At 39.6% G+C, this 10,533-nt stretch overlaps 1 long non-coding RNA gene across 1 annotated transcript; it reads left to right on the forward strand.

Annotated features, from left to right (window-relative positions):
- The first annotated feature begins 5,877 nt into the window (after positions 1-5,877).
- LOC310889667 lies at positions 5,878-10,310 on the forward strand. The gene is made up of 3 exons (XR_014576709.1): positions 5,878-5,989; positions 7,146-7,379; positions 9,197-10,310. It is a non-coding gene; the product is annotated as an uncharacterized lncRNA (long non-coding RNA).
- Positions 10,311-10,533: the final 223 nt, after the last annotated feature.

Consider the following 10,533-nt stretch of genomic DNA (forward strand, 5'->3'; position numbering starts at 1 on the left):
AGCTGTGTTGATACAGCTGTGTGGGGCTCCAGCATAAAGCAGGTCTCTGAAATTATCTGGGTCAAAACAAACAATGCAACCTTTTTTTCTCTGATTTATTTTATCATTTTTGGACGTTTTGTTTTGCAGAGCAGCACCAGAAACTGTTGTGCTGGTACAGCAGAAGGCAGGGAGGTGCGAGGGCAGGGAATGAAAGGATGAGAGGGAAGGGAAAAGGATGAGGGCAATGGGAAAGTCTTTAGAGAAGAAAACTAAATAAATGTGCACAGCTTCATTCTTGCTTGTTGTGCTGTTTGCCTTTTTCATTGGCAAGGGTTTGAGCTGGGTAACAGTTCACTTTAAAAGGGAAAGAAAAAATGACCCCAAGTTAGAAGAAAAGGACCAACATGGGAAAGCTATATATTGTTATGCATTTTCCTGGCACATATGATGGATTCCTTTTTAATACCCCTAGCACTTTGCAATTTGAACTGCTGCCCGCTATTTATTTAATTTTAATCTATGTCATTTTTCTCAGTTATTTTTTTTATCTTCCTTCCCACTGCCCCTCAAGTTTTGTATTTCTAGTCAGACTCCTATAATATTAGGAAGTCTTTTCAGGGTTTGGGGACTGGGTTTGTGGGGAGAAAAAAGCTCAATAAATTATATATGCAATTTGTAACTGTCAGAGTACAAAACACACAGTACTTTAAAAATAAAGCAAATGTTTGAATTTACATTCCATACTGGGAACTTATATTTTAAACTGAAACTAAAGCCTTTATCTGAAATGTCAGGGTTATAGATGGTGCCTTTATATATATATAAAGATTTGTATAATTTGTATCAAAATGATGCACTTAGCTGATTTTACATTCCAGCCTTTTATTTAGGAAGGGGGAAAGATAATATTTCAGAAGAATATAAAAAATACCTCACTTTTATTCAGGCCAGTCTATCAGTCTATCTTGTACTGGTTCACTTTGGACACAGGAGCCTTTTTTGGTGGTTGTTCTGGACATGCTCTATGGGAGAAGGATTCTGGGTCTGGTCTTCCTTCTTGGTTTTCAGACTTTACCTTGAAAGTGTCACTCCTCCCATGCTCTTTTTGCACCAGAAGTACTGCACATGATGGTGAATGCCTTGACCAGTACTGAAGATTAATTTAGGAATCTCCAGTTGGAGCAGTGAAGGTTTTTGTTTTGTTTTGTTTTGTTGTTTTTGTTTGTTTTCTCATGGGCTTTGTTTTCTTTTGAAGCCCTATATTGAGTTCAGGGTTCCATCAACTTCAGGTCCCCTTGTGATCAGCTGCAGCCTCCCAGTCGCTGTGTGCTGTGGGACCTTGCTCCAGAGATGGTGCAAACCAACTGCAGTTCTCCCAGATCCTGAGTTCATCGCTGCCTAACTCAGCCCGTCAGAGCTGGCTTCCCCTGTCCCAGTGCTGGTTAGCCGTGTGACAACCCAGCTCAGGAAGCAAGCCAACAGAAACCTGACCCATCTCTTTGATAGCATTGGGTTTCTTCTGACTGAACTCCCTGAACTGATTCACTCAGCAAGCTCAGGAACAGGAGGGCTGGTGCAGGTGGGGCAGGGCGCCTGTCTGTGACAGCCTTATTAGAGCTCATCCTGCCATGGAGCAACGCCTTTGAACTGTCTAATGGTTGTTGACAGAATATTTTAGCACTGAAACTGCTTGTTTCAGTCCCTGGTGCTTGGTTTGTGGCAGGTATTGTAACCATCTTAACCAGGGAAATAAAATTAATGAGTATTCTATTCAGTGCACTAACGCATAATAGAACTGGATAGTGGGAAGTTTAGGTCAAATAAATTCAAATGGGAAAGAATGAATTCTGTCAAGGTGCTTAAGCACACCGTGAGCTTACCAGAGAAGGTGGTAAATTCACAGTGGAGTGTTTATGCCAGGACTGGATGTCTTACTTAACAATAAGCTATAATTCAGCCACCAGCAAGTTATTGGGCTTGATAGTGTTCAGTTAGGAAGAAAGAAAGAATAATTCCCTCCACAGTGGTGGGTGAAATTCTGTGGCCTGTGTCAAACAGAAGGTCATGCTTGCAGAGGGCTATGATTAATTCTCTTTTGAGATCTATGAATCTCTGCTGGTGGGTGTTTTAAGGCTGCCATTTGCTATGTGTTTTACTAAATATGCAAAAGGAAGTCCCAAACCTCACATACATGAAACCGGTCGCAGAAGTACTCAGCTCTCAGAATTACCTAGCCTTTCAACACACACCCCTCAGTACAAACAGTAACTAACTACAGCGTTGTCTGGAAACTCACAGATTGCCAGAGCCCTAAAATTCGGGTTGTTGTGTCAATGCATTTTATATCTTATTGCCAAGAAGGTAATGGTAATTGGAAATGCAAAATCTTTCACATTTGGCCCCTTTGGCCCCTGTGACTTGAATGGAACCCACAGCCTCGTTATTAGGGAGCCTGGATTCCCATCTGGGAGAATCCAATAATTGGAAAAGTTGTGTCCAACTCCTATGAACAGAGCAGATGGGATCCCACAGTAGTCTGTTAGAAACATCAGATGATATCCATCCTTTCTGATGAAGGTCTAGCTCTGTGCCCCAAGGGGAAGGAGGAGGAAACAAAAAAAACAAACAAACAAAAAGCAAAAGAAAAGCCAACCAGCCATGATCTCCACTATAAAATTAACCTCTGCTGTCTTCTCTCTTCACTGAAGTCTATACTCTTCGTGAAGCATCTCCAGAAGTTCAATAAAAAGCTAGAATCAGGGTTCAGAAATTGTTCCATCTCCTAGGTTGATCTGTTGCAATTGTCCCCAGGCTTCGCTGGTCCATGGAAAAGAATATTAACCCAGTAGCATGCTGCAGCCTCCATAGTGCATTCCTGTTTTTTTCTCTTTAGACCATTAGACCTTCCAAAGAACTTTAGTAAATTGGATAGTCTTGTAGGCACTGTGTTTTCCACAGAAGTGTGACAGAATTGTTACAGGCACCCATGCCCTTTGGTCCCTTTGGTTATAAAGCCCTGCCAGCTGGATTCAGCTTATTCATGTAAGAATCTTTGATTTATTTTTTTGAAGATGAAAATCTCTCTCTATGTTACAGAGAGTTTACATCTTCATCTGAGAGAGCTGAAAGTTGTAAATCACAACATAAGATTTTTTTCTTCTTTTTTAATATTGATTTCTTAAACACAATCTCAATTTTTGGGGTGGGGAACGGCAGACTGGTATTGTTATCCTGCCTCCCTCAGAAACCAATACCTCCTACTATTTATTGCTGCTCTGCAGAAAAGTGAGTTTTACTATTTGTCGAGATTATGTGAATCCAAGGCAATGGAAATTACAATGTGTTATGTGCAGCCTCTGGGCATAGGGCTGCAATTCGAATGTGGGCAAAATCCCCCACTGCTGTCTCTTCCTAAGAAGCAAACATCTCATCCATTTTCCTTGTTTCCTCTCTTTGATGTTCTTACTGAAATTAATCATTTGACAGCAGCAAAGGCTTGCAACTGGCCTCCTGTGACTTAGCTATCTATCATGGATTTTATTTAATATAATAGTACAAAGCCTTCTTGCATTCAAATCTGTTTTGATGTTTGTTTGGGAAGTTCACGAGTTATCTCCTTTCCCCCACTGATTCAAGCCATGTAGAGCTTAGGAATTGCTGTTTGTCATTCCATAGCTACAGTAGCCATCTGTAGTGTTTGTGGTATTAAACTAAGCTCATTCTGCTCCTTAAGCACAGGTTGCCACCTTCTTATCTCCCCTTGGAGATAAAAGAGAATCTCTTTACAGCTTTGCGCAGGGCTTGTGAGATGCACCAAGGCCACAGCAAACCCACAGTGCAGCACACATTTGGGGCCAGGGATGGCTCTCTTATTTGTATGTTTATTGGGCTGGGATCTCTCTAAAACAAGAACAGACCTGAAACAAACATGGGAGTGAAACTTTCCACTGATAGGGCTGTATTAGAGGGAGATGGGCAGGGAACCAAGGTGCACTTTAACGGCCTTAAAAGCTGTGCATTTTGTCACAGACAGTCATTCTGTGCAGAAACAGGCACGTAGTCTTGAAATAGATGGGCACACAGAGCCCATTTGATTGGCTTGGACTAGATACCATAGCTAGGTGAGATGAGATACAACCTGCGTGAACTACCCAAGTTCATGTAGTAATGTATGTTGTCTTGGAGAAATCTGAAGTTCTTTGCTAGTGCCTGACCAAGAAATGCTTTGTCTCCTCTTTATCATCTGTGGGGTTTTAAACTGCTCTGATAACTGAACTGGTGAACAGTAAGTGGAGATCATCCGGGGACTTGTCTCAAAATTGTGCTACAGCTCTACAAAAAAAATCACTGCAGCCACTACCAAACATATATATATATATATTTACAGGAATACAGCAAAGGGATATGTTGCTACTAGAGACAGGTCCAGAATAAAACACCAAACCAGTGTTCTAATTTGGGATTGCAATTTGAGTTTGTCAGTGGAGACTCCCATTTCAAGACCACAATCTGTCTGATCAACTCAATAACACCCTTGTGCAAAGAAATATGTGTGTTTCCTGTCTTTAGCAATTGGCTTCCCAAGCCCATTGCCTAACAGTTGAAATATTTTAAGAATTATTCCTGTAGTGTTCAGACAAAAATATTACATTTACCCATTTTTCTGAAAGTGTTTTAATAACCTATTAAAACAGTTAAAATAGATCATTAGTAGGATCGGTAAAAATAACTGGGGAAAATAACATTTAAAATACTAATCAGTGTTTTTACCAAAACATTTCCATAATTTCTCTTAAAATAAAATAAATCTTTTCAGTCAGCTAAGGAAAGGACAGTTTGGTGGTATTTAGTAATGTCCCTTTTCACATCTTCTGAGATTAAGTCTTTGAGAAGGCTTTGTCACTGGTTAGAGAGCAAAGGCTACCTTCTCAAAGGGCTTTGAGGGTTAGAACTAAAGCTCTAAAGTGAAGACGGCTGGAAAGTCTGGAATGCTTTTTAAGAAAATAGAGATGATGTTTGAAGGATCGGTTACAGAGTCACAGGGTGGTTAATGTTGGCAGGCATCTCTGGAGGTTGTCTGGTCCAATCAAGCAGGGACCCCCAGAGCAGGGTGCCCAGGAACACATCCAGGTGGCTTTTGAAGATCTCCAAGGAGGGGACTCCACAGCCTCTGGGCAGCCTGAGCCAGAGCTCAGTCACCTGCACAGTAAAGAAGTTTTTCTTCATGTTGAGATGGAGCTTCCTCTGTTTCAGTTTGTGCCTATTGCCTCTTGTCCAGGCACCACTGAAAAGAGACTGGCCCCCATCTTCTTGACACTCTTCCTTATGATATTTGTTGGCAAGATCCCCTCTTCTCTTCTCCAGGCTAGACAGACCCAGCTCTCTAAGCCTTTCCTAATAAGAGAGATGCTCCGGTCCTGTAGCCATGTTTGCAGTCCTCTGCTGGACCATCTCAGCTTTGATTCAGACCAACTCTGTCCTTCTGGGTAGATAAATTAGTTTTATCAAATAGAGACAGCTAAATCAGACCGCACTCTTCCTGTAGTCACAGATGCCTTCAGTGGGGTCGCTAACAGCTGTGCTTTTGGACCTCCTCTTTTTTCTGTTAACACCACAAGTAATCTGAGTTGAGCTAGGGAATAGAGAAAGCTCTCCAAATGTTGAATCATATATAGAACTTATGATAATAAAAATATAAAAGATTTTTGTGTGCATCATGAGATGAAAAGCTGTTAAAATTAGTTGTTAATTTCTGCTCCTGAATTTTTATCTTAGAAAAAACAAGTGCAGATTAAATTCAGAATAGCTAAAAATGAGGTATAAAAAGAAAGCTGAATTGGAAATAATATATTAATCTCATTGGTGTATATTTATTTATTTAATTTTTCATCAGAGATCTGGTGTCTGCTGTATTGCCTGAAATATTGACATCATACCTCTCTGTCAAAGGCCTTTCATTGCTTTGGGACATTACCTGTGCTACAGCTGGTGTGGCAGACAGAGACAGGTAAGTTGATTCTTTAGTATTCTTCCATGACACTAAACCTTAAAAGTTAACACTAACTTTTTGACTAAAGCACTAGACCATGTGGAATATTCAGAATAGTTGAGTTGATGTGCTTTTTGACTCCAAAGGCAGAGCAAACAAAAGTAATCCTTATGAAATCTAATATTTTACATAAGTATGGTTCTCCCGTGCTTTCTTATTGCCAAAGGCAGAAACATTAATAAACACAAAACTGTTGCTGTTTTAGGGAATGGATTCTTCTGTGTAGGAGAGCGGCTGTTATCCCAAAGCCACAGTTACATACAGCTAAATCATCAATTCTCTTTCAAGTCCTTAGGGAAATTCTATGTTATGCTGTAAAACCAGACCGTGGTAATTAAGAACAACTACAGCAATGTGTTAATAGTGGTGAGAGTTGAGGAGGTACTGTTAAAATCACCCAACAGGAGCTATTTTTTTCAGTCTAAGTCAAGACTCCTTTATTGTCTGTTGGATTTCCCCCAGGAAAAACTGCCAAGAGACTGGCAGAGCCACATATGTAGATATTTGCTTCCTTTACCTGCTAGGTCAACACCATGTTGGTACATGGTAGGGTCTTACTGAAAGAAAAATATCTCTTTGTTTAATTCAACAAAAGCCAAAGTCTTTCATACAGTAATTTCATCTGCTATCAACCTCATAATTCGATTTCATTATGTATTGTATTAATGTAGTGATTTGATCATTCTGAGTCTATTGATTTACTGATTTAATTTTAATTGTGACCTCAATTTGACCATTGCGTTGTTCAATCTTTAATTATCCTAGTAAAAATGTAGTATATTAGTTCACTAATAGGCACTTTTAAGTGAACATTTGCTTGCTCATCCTTTTAAATAAATCCATTAAACGTATACAGAACTGTTTTATTCCGTCTGCCTGCAATGTGGGTCACACGCTTTGAAGATACAATTAACCTCAAGTGAGAAATTTGCAAGCCACTAAGTTATTGTACTGACAAGTAAAACCAAGGTCTTTTCACCTTTAAATGTAAGACACTATAAAGCCTTCAGTTTCTTGCTGGAGAGAGAATTCCAGAGCACAGATGAAAAGATAGGATGAAATGAACAGAAATGCTGAAGTTTGGGGTTTTTCTTTTTCCTCTGTTTGCCATTAGGATATCACTCAGGGAATACAGTACCACAAAGGGCCCATCTGGTGGCACTATTAGCTGAAGTCTTTATTTCACAAACAGAAGGACAGATCTTATACAAGAAAAAGAAAGAAGGAGAAGGACATTTCTCACTAATGGTGCTACTCATGTTGCAGTGGTCAAGTAAAATGCTCAAGGTTCATTTTATGTGCCTGTAACATTACCTTCTCTTCAGTCCCATTCTCAGGATTCCTACAGGTAGGAGTACCAGACATTTTGTTCCTTTTCTTTATTTGCAGTTACAGCAATATCAGAGAATAGAAAAATATCCCTTGTTAAATAAATGCATAAACGTGAAATCATCTACAGATATGTGGAAGTGGGGGAAGGAGGGTCTATTTTTTTTTTTTTTTTCCCCCATTAGCACCAGGAAATTGGTAACACTGAACCTGGTAAACTTATTAACATTCCTAAGTAGAAATTCAGAAATCTGAAATGCAGATGTGCGGAGCACATATATATATATGAAGGAAATTTTATATATTAGTTTATTTTAGATCTTAAAGCATTCAGCATGATTTTCCTTGAAACTGCTTATGAAGATACCCTTGTTCTTTCATGCTTTATGTGTTAATGAAAACCTGATAATTGTTTTCTTGGACTCCATACACCCCTTTAAAGCCATTGAGATTACTGAATTTTTAGTGGCAGTGACCTTGGGTCACTGATAGATAGATTCTGGTGCCTAAACATTGATGTCCGTGGCCTTTTTAGCTTCCTTTGGGGTATCTAAGACACCTCCATTGTGTTTCAGATAAGACACAGAAAATAGGGGGTGCCCACATCCCTTTGCATATGGGCACCAGGGGAGATACCATTGGTCTCCTCTCCCTGAGTGGTATAAGACCTTTGTAAACTCAGGATGCCTCAGTCCTCTAGGGAATGAATGCAGAGGGAGGTCATAGAAGCTACCCAGGCCCTGGCTTGCATCAACCTGTTGGTGGCAGTGAAGCTGAGATGTCTGAAATCCTGCCTATTCACATCAGCATTCGCACGTGGCTCTGGACTGGAGCTCCATCCACCTTCCCCTTCTGGGTGTTTTCACCTGCCCTTTTTTGGTCCTGGCTTTGGCATTCTTAGGACATTTGCATGAGCTAATCTATCTCACTAAAATGGGACAAAATATCTTGGGAGAGGGAAGAGTGGGTAGTTTCGTGCTGTTTTAATCAATTAAATTAGTTCAGCGCAGGGTCCTGCAGCAGCCAGAGTCTGCTCAAGGGACAATGGGACTTTGTTGTTGTGGCAGAGGTATAAGAAGGATGGACAGAGACCTTTTCTGACAGCAGAAATCCATTATGGCATTTTCCTACACTTGAAACAGAACAGTACTTCTTGCATCTCCCCTTGGAGTGACTTTGACACTCTCCATTAGGCCAGCTGCCTGTTTTCAGGCCCAACGCCAGCAGCTCTCCCCCAGACTTGTGCTGGGAGGATATTTGGCACCTCCCTCAGCACTCCTTATACCACCTGCAGAGCTACTCCCCTGACTTTGTGGTGCTGGGTGTGTTTTTTGTCTTTTGAAAATAGTATTTAGCTGCTGTAATTAGAACAGCCACACCTAAAAAAGCAAGTGGGTAACTCAGAACATTTCTGAAAGCAACAGAAGACAGGGCACCTAACTTCAGATGAACACTTGGGAAAGTCTTGCTATTGTCTCCAATTTCTGGTTCAAAAAGAGATGTGATAGCTCATTACTTACCCCGCCTAGGTAATTTAGGTACTTAACTATCTAAAATACTTCTAACTAGGCTTGTAGGGATGGACTTCAGTTGTGATTGTTGTGGAAGTTTCATTGAATTTAGGTCTCCTTCTTAATCAAGCCATTAACTTTTAAAGAAGCAGAAGAGATGAGCATAATGTAGTAGCAATAAAAATAATTAAGGTTGGAAATGGGTCTTTGTTGCTGTCTGGGAATTTGCAGAGGAAATCTAAGTTTTGACTTATACTGTTATTGTCATGCTGCATTGATATTCAGTCTGATGGTTGCACAATGAATCTCTCTCTCTTTTTTCCAGCATAATGTGAGACAAATCTACACAAGATGAGAATATCTACGTGTTCAAAATGCAGACTTTTAACCTGATACAGTAAGAAAGGAAGTTTGTAATTGAAAATTAATTCATACTGGGATGTGCAGTCAATAGACAATTACTAAGATACAGCTTGTGTTTATTGCTTGAGGAATTTTACACAAGATTTATAACATCTAAAAGCAATTACCTTTACATGTAAAGAACAGTCTAAAAAGATGAAACTTAATTACTATAGAAGCCTTCAAACATTCTTTATCTTGTATATATAATCACCAACCAGAGAGTAATTAAAAAACATAAAAAATTAGATGTGAAAGTCAGCATGTTATCCACGCCAAAAAGATTATATAAGAATCCCTACGTTGTCCACAATTCTTGTTCTATCAGTTTTACAGGAGAGTGGCACTACTATTTTACTCCACATGTAAGAAATGAAAATCAGATCTAATGTTTATGAACTTGAGGTCAAATAGGATCAATTTTTTAATAGTCAGGTGCATCACTGTCTCTTTCATCTTATATGCCCACTCTTTAGACCCCACTGATAATCTCAGAAACATGGGAGATGCATTCTTCCTTTAAAGAAGAATCTAAAGGTGTTTCACCAGGTACATTAGTTTAAGTTAGTCGGAATGGAAAGATTGGTTTGGGAATCAATGACCTGGTCAGAGCTCTACTCATGAGAAATTCCTAATGACATCAAAATGGGATTGTCATTCCAGGTCCACTCTTCAGCCCCTTTTGCCTGAGCGAACAGGCATATTTGGTGAGACTGTTCATTCATAATACATCCTTGAGACAAGTTATAGTGGTGACAAAATGCCTGACACACTGAAGACTGTGTTAACTTGGAAAGTGAGATACTGAATGCATGACATGAACACATTTGAAAAAATGTCAAAGTAAAGGATCTGTAGAGATACAAAGGAAAGCAGCCACATACAAGTGGGAGTCCCAACACCAAATAGGGAAGGCGGTTCAGAGTGTGAAGACTACCTTAGCTAAGCAAGAGACCCATGGCACTGGCCAAGTAGGGTTAGTATTGAAGAATGCAAAGGTGAATGCTATTTCTTCAGACTCTTGGTTCTTTGTTGTACACAGCCCCACAACCAAACCTTTGCTGAATTCAGGATGTTTTGGTTAAAAAAAAAAAAAAAAAAGTGTGTGTCTGTGTTCTTTATTGTTATTATTATTATTATTATTATTTAATTTTTACTTCATAATGGTATGGCTTACACTGAATAGATTTTGGTAACCCAGGGGCCTTGGACATTCATGTTATCTTGGTCTTTTTTTTTTTTTTTTTTCTCTGTGTGATA

This window comes from Anser anser (assembly GCF_964211835.1).
Source record: "Anser anser genome assembly, chromosome: Z".
NCBI lineage: Eukaryota > Metazoa > Chordata > Aves > Anseriformes > Anatidae > Anser > Anser anser.